General features: G+C 34.0%; 1 long non-coding RNA gene across 1 annotated transcript; it reads left to right on the top strand.

Moving 5' to 3' along the window:
* Positions 1-512: 512 nt before the first annotated feature.
* On the top strand, positions 513-2,577 carry LOC311288283. The gene is made up of 4 exons (XR_014626911.1): positions 513-824; positions 1,063-1,172; positions 1,273-1,316; positions 2,425-2,577. It is a non-coding gene; the product is annotated as an uncharacterized lncRNA (long non-coding RNA).
* Positions 2,578-7,372: the final 4,795 nt, after the last annotated feature.

The following is a 7,372-nucleotide window of genomic DNA, read 5'->3' as shown; positions in this document are numbered from 1 at the left end:
CATTATTAGGCATAAGAGTGTTTCTAAAGGAAAGGTCAATATTTTGTTAAAGTGCAAAAGGATCATTATGGGTCACATGAATGTAACTCTAATGTTACCATGATACCAATCCATTAGTTTTTCATGTAGGTAGGTATACAGAATTGTATATGAATAGCCTACATTTGCAATGTTTGCTCTGTTTAATATATAATATGTTTGCTCTTTTAAACTGCTGTTTGGCAGAGCAGTGGTAAATATATGTTGTTATACATGGTATATATTATTTGTGTAATTTATTATTATTATTTATATGTTATTGTAAGTTTATTATTTTTTTTATCATGCACTGCAATGAAGACACCATTTAACCAATTGATTAAATATAACAGCCAGCTTACAAATACAACTAAATAAATAGCCGTGCACATTTGTTTCATATTCTTTCTTTTAAAACCATGTTTAAAACATGTAATCTTTTCCTGTAATTGCAATGTTACCACATTATTGGCTGTCTCTTCGAGTTGTTTTGAGCATGATTGGCTATTCAGACTGTCATCCAGGAATCTGGCCAATGGCAGCTATGCGCGCCTTTTACTGGTCAAGTTTGAAGTTTGAATATTCGTCTGTTAGAGTGAGAGTGTGTGTGTGTGCGCGCTGCTGCTGCTCGGGAGGATCTTCAGTACTAGCCTCCTTCGGTTCTGTGGCTTTTACATTGTTTAAAACATGGATTATTTTGCATCGTACTGTTACATTTTTATTTTGAGCGAGTTGCGGGATGTAAATGGACAACGAATTTTAACAACGTAGCCTACGTGTAACGGACATATTGCAATCTGCGGAAGGTAAATAACTTTATTTTATATAAAAATACATTCTGCTACATCAAAATATAGTGTGTTAAATTGAGAAGCTAATTTTAAATGCGACTAGAGCAATATCGATATTATGTCAATGTTTCAGGCTGCATGTAGGCTAAATATTGTCAGCTAAGTTAGTCTTTGATAAAAATAAATAAAAATAAACCTCAGCATAGTCTGAGCTTTACAATGAGTGAACTGAGAACATTGTGTCTTTATACAGAGAGGAACTCGAACCACACTATGAAAACTAGGCTTTTGAATGATCGCGGGATATCGGCCTAACGTTACCGTCAAAATGATGAGTCATCATCATAATATGTTTTTGAGCTGGTGAGTAAAAATTTGCAAGCTTTTTATGTCTCTTTTAGTAAGTAAATACAAATAGCTAATAATATTGCTGTAGGCTATGTGTGTGTTTCCCATTATCCAGGAATTTTGGGAATAAATTATCCAGCCACATGATCTTCAGTTGCGGTGAGTATTGTCATAGTAAAATACACGTGAAATAGAGGCAGAACATGTAAACTCTGCTCAAAGGCACACTGGTCCAAACCCTCCAGTCAAAATTGTACCTGTCTTCTTGATATGAGTTTTTATGGGCCTAGCTGACCCAAACATAAATGTCCTTTCAAAATGAAATTATTTTCAAACCTGTATGACTTCTGTGAAACACAAGAATGTTGGGAATAAAACAACATTGGAACCCATTTTATGGAAACAAATGTTCCCAATGTTTCATGATAACAAAAGAAGAACATTCTACTTGCAACATTTTGAGCATATTTTGGGAATGTTGCTAAAGTTAAAGTTGTACAATGTTCTCAATATAACATTGTCCCAATGTTTCATGATAACAAAAGAAGAACATTCTCTCTGTCACGTTAGGGAAATGTTTTGAGGATATCATTGAGAGATGAGATGTTGAATGTTCTTCATAAAACGTTCTTCTAATGTGACAAGTTAACACAATTAGAACATTTTACTTGCAACATTTTGAAAAAATTTAATAAAATAAACCTCAGCATAGGAGCTTTACAATGAGGGAACTGAGAACATTGTGTCTTTATACATAACATAAATGTCCTTTCAAAATGAAATTATTTTCAAACCTGTATGACTTACTTCTCTGAAACACAAGAATGTTGGGAATTAAACAACATTGGAACCCATTTTATAAAAAAAAAAAACAAAAAAAAACAGTGAAGTCATTTCTCAAGATATCTTAATTAAGGTTATACAAAATAAATTCATACAGTTTTGGAACAACATGGAGTACCGGTAAATAACGAGAGAGAGTCTATTTTTTGGATGAGCTGTTCTTTTTAGGACATGTTCCCAGGGTCCTTTGCTAAATTAACCATGGTTTTTATTATAGTAAAGTGTAGAAACAATATTTTTATGGTGGATTGATTACAATAATTTATTACCATTTAGTTAGTGTAGCAAAACCATGGTTAATGTTAGTAAGGGTTCTCCAGATTTATATAGCCTAACACTTAAGGAAAACATAAAAAATGGTCCTATGTCACCCAGATCAATAGTCTGTTAACACACATTAACACACTTTTTACATTTTCTTAAGATCAAGCATTGGACCAATGTTTACGGAGCAGAACAGGCACCAACAGAGAAACAAGTCCATCACTAGTAAGTATCCACTGCATTTTATAAAACCGTAGTCAATTTTAAACGCACAATGCACTCCAAAATAAAAATTATCTATTTTTTTCTCCCTCGTGCCAGATTTATATCTGTCCCAGATTTATATCTGACTTTCTTTCCACAGAGATTTTTAGAAAAATTATCATTAAAGAGAATCATATAAAGAGAAATGTGGGAGGAGCTTGAATTTATTGCCTAGCCCTGTTTGTTTGAACCGCGAGAGCCGTCAAAGCTTATGCTACTCCTATGTCATGCACCGACAAGAGCCTTTTATAGTCAACACGTCGGACGCAAGCAACTTGCAGTTTTGGGACATTCTAAAACGCTTAACGTGAAAAACGCTTAACGTGGCTTACTGTACTAATACAGTGATATTAAAGGACCAAAATCAGCACACGTCATATTTATAAACCATAGTATGTATAAAAAATCAGATGAGCCCAGAATATGAACGCAACGCGTTTAATTACACGTTAAGCGTTTTCCTCCCATAGAAAACCGTTATAAGAAAAGGCTTAACGTGGCTTACTGTACTAAGACAGTGATATTACATGACCAAAATCAGCACACGTCATATTTATAAACCATACTATGTATAAAAAATCAGATGAGCCCAGAATATGAACGCAACGCGTTTAATTACACGTTAAGTGTTTTCCTCCCATAGAAAACCATTATAGGAAAAGGCTTAACGTGGCTTACTGTACTAATACAGTGATATTACATGACCAAAATCAGCACACGTCATATTTATAAACCATACTATGTATAAAAAATCAGATGAGCCCAGAATATGAACGCAACGCGTTTAATTACACGTTAAGTGTTTTCCTCCCATAGAAAACCATTATAGGAAAAGGCTTAACGTGGCTTACTGTACTAATACAGTGATATTAAAAGACCAAAATCAGCACACGTCATATTTATAAACCATACTATGTATAAAAAATCAGATGAGCCCAGAATATGAACGCAACGCGTTTAATTACACGTTAAGCGTTTTCCTCCCATAGAAAACCGTTATAGGAAAAGGCTTAACGTGGCTTACTGTACTAATACAGTGATATTAAAAGACCAAAATCAGCACACGTCATATTTATAAACCATAGTATGTATAAAAAATCAGATGAGCCCAGAATATGAACGCAACGCGTTTAATTACACGTTAAGCGTTTTCCTCCCATAGAAAACCGTTATAAGAAAAGGCTTAACGTGGCTTACTGTACTAATACAGTGATATTACATGACCAAAATCAGCACACGTCATATTTATAAACCATACTATGTATAAAAAATCAGATGAGCCCAGAATATGAACGCAACGCGTTTAATTACACGTTAAGTGTTTTCCTCCCATAGAAAACCATTATAGGAAAAGGCTTAACGTGGCTTACTGTACTAAGACAGTGATATTACATGACCAAAATCAGCACACGTCATATTTATAAACCATACTATGTATAAAAAATCAGATGAGCCCAGAATATGAACGCAACGCGTTTAATTACACGTTAAGTGTTTTCCTCCCATAGAAAACCATTATAGGAAAAGGCTTAACGTGGCTTACTGTACTAATACAGTGATATTACATGACCAAAATCAGCACACGTCATATTTATAAACCATACTATGTATAAAAAATCAGATGAGCCCAGAATATGAACGCAACGCGTTTAATTACACGTTAAGTGTTTTCCTCCCTAGAAAACCATTATAGGAAAAGGCTTAACGTGGCTTACTGTACTAATACAGTGATATTAAAAGACCAAAATCAGCACACGTCATATTTATAAACCATACTATGTATAAAAAATCAGATGAGCCCAGAATATGAACGCAACGCGTTTAATTACACGTTAAGTGTTTTCCTCCCATAGAAAACCATTATAGGAAAAGGCTTAACGTGGCTTACTGTACTAATACAGTGATATTACATGACCAAAATCAGCACACGTCATATTAATAAACCATACTATGTATAAAAATTCAGATGAGCCCAGAATATGAACGCAACGCGTTTAATTACACGTTAAGCGTTTTCCTCCCATAGAAAACCGTTATAAGAAAACGCTTAACGTGGCTTACTGTACTAAGACAGTGATATTACATGACCAAAATCAGCACACGTCATATTTATAAACCATACTATGTATAAAAAATCAGATGAGCCCAGAATATGAACGCAACGCGTTTAATTACACGTTAAGCGTTTTCCTCCCATAGTTCCGTTATAAGAAAAGGCTTAACGTGGCTTACTGTACTAAGACAGTGATATTACATGACCAAAATCAGCACACATCATATTTATAAACCATACTATGTATAAAAATTCAGATGAGCCCAGAATATGAACGCAACGCGTTTAATTACACGTTAAGCGTTTTCCTCCCATAGAAAACCATTATAGGAAAAGGCTTAACGTGGCTTACTGTACTAATACAGTGATATTACATGACCAAAATCAGCACACGTCATATTAATAAACCATACTATGTATAAAAATTCAGATGAGCCCAGAATATGAACGCAACGCGTTTAATTACACGTTAAGCGTTTTCCTCCCATAGAAAACCGTTATAAGAAAACGCTTAACGTGGCTTACTGTACTAAGACAGTGATATTACATGACCAAAATCAGCACACGTCATATTTATAAACCATACTATGTATAAAAAATCAGATGAGCCCAGAATATGAACGCAACGCGTTTAATTACACGTTAAGCGTTTTCCTCCCATAGTTCCGTTATAAGAAAAGGCTTAACGTGGCTTACTGTACTAAGACAGTGATATTACATGACCAAAATCAGCACACATCATATTTATAAACCATACTATGTATAAAAATTCAGATGAGCCCAGAATATGAACGCAACGCGTTTAATTACACGTTAAGCGTTTTCCTCCCATAGAAAACCATTATAGGAAAAGGCTTAACGTGGCTTACTGTACTAATACAGTGATATTACATGACCAAAATCAGCACACGTCATATTAATAAACCATACTATGTATAAAAATTCAGATGAGCCCAGAATATGAACGCAACGCGTTTAATTACACGTTAAGCGTTTTCCTCCCATAGAAAACCGTTATAAGAAAACGCTTAACGTGGCTTACTGTACTAAGACAGTGATATTACATGACCAAAATCAGCACACGTCATATTTATAAACCATACTATGTATAAAAAATCAGATGAGCCCAGAATATGAACGCAACGCGTTTAATTACACGTTAAGCGTTTTCCTCCCATAGTTCCGTTATAAGAAAAGGCTTAACGTGGCTTACTGTACTAAGACAGTGATATTACATGACCAAAATCAGCACACATCACTATACTATGTATAAAAAATCAGATGTACTATTTCTAATTTATTGAGACTCATTTAAGTTTTTTCTTTCTTTCTTTCTTTCTTTCTTTCTTTCTTTCCTACTTTCTTTCTTTCTTTGTCTTTCTTTCTTTCTTTCGACTCCATCAGCTGCCATTCTATGTACTATTTCTAATCAATCAAGACTCATTTAAGCTTCGATTCTAATAATTCTAAACTGAAAACCTTCAAACTTCTACAAACTTCTACAAACTTGTAAAACTACTAAACTAAAAAAAACTAATTAAAACTTCAAAAAACCTTCAAGCTTTTAAAAATTCTTCAAACTTTCTGGCAAGGCTTTTTCATGCCAACTTAAAGTTTGTCAACAATTTGAAGCAAATGCTTTATAGATATTAAACTACATAATATAGTCTGCATATGGATATGGCATACCCTTCTTCAAATTTGAAACATTTGAAGATAGATAGATAGATAGATAGATAGATAGATAGATAGATAGATAGATAGATAGATAGATAGATAGATAGATAGATAGATAGATAGATAGATAGATAGATAGATAGATAGATAGATAGATTAGATAGATAGATAGATAGATAGATAGATAGATAGATAGATAGACTTTCATACATAGCATATACATTATCTAAAGAATATATAACTATTGAATAATAATAATGTAACAGAACAGAGACTCAAGAAAGAGAAAATGATGATGAACAACAGTTTATTTGAGATAAGGTGGTAGACAGGAAATACTGGCGAGTGTGGCAGATGCAGCAAGGTGAAACGTGAATGTAACCAGAGTGAATACTGACAGTCTATTGTGTTGTAGAAGATGGAGGAGATCGTGGATGACAGACGGTGAGGGAACCTGTGAGTAGCGGAGTCACAGGACAGGAGACATGGAGGACCAGGAAGACAATGGAGGTAACATATACTTTGGATTTAGCAGGCACAAGAGGTAAGTGAGTCCCTAGCTCAAAACAAGACCAGACAAAGTGCCAGAGTGAGGTGTGTGCTTTTACACTCCCTGTGATGATGAGGAGATGATGTGCAGGTGCAGGTGATTAGTATTCAGGTGATGATGACCTTCGTGATTTGATGGTGATGGAGCCTGGCTGGACCCTGCCAAATTATTAATTGTGTGTGTGTATATGTATATATATACGCACACACACACATATAAAAATGGTATACATTATCTATTCTATCTATCTATATACACTGCGTGCATATGTATTATTTATGATTTTCTGATCACATTTTTTTCCCCAAGCACATTTTATCAATTCCAAACCACATTAATCTTAACAACTACTGTTAATTTTGTATTTAATCATTTTTAAGTGATATATAATTGTTTATGAAGGCTGGAAATGAAAAACACATTATATTCAGGTGTGCATAATTATTAAGCCGGTTTTCTTTTACAGATAAAATGAGCCAAAAAAGAGATTTAAAAGGTGCTTGGGAAAAAAATATTATCAGAAAACCAACTTAATAATTTAATAACTTAAAAACCAACCAGCAT

The sequence above is a fragment of the Rutilus rutilus genome (genome assembly GCF_951802725.1).
Source record: "Rutilus rutilus genome assembly, chromosome: 3".
Taxonomy (NCBI): domain Eukaryota; kingdom Metazoa; phylum Chordata; class Actinopteri; order Cypriniformes; family Leuciscidae; genus Rutilus; species Rutilus rutilus.
Note: the sequence above shows the minus strand (reverse complement) of the source record. Positions and strands in the feature narration are given on the sequence as shown.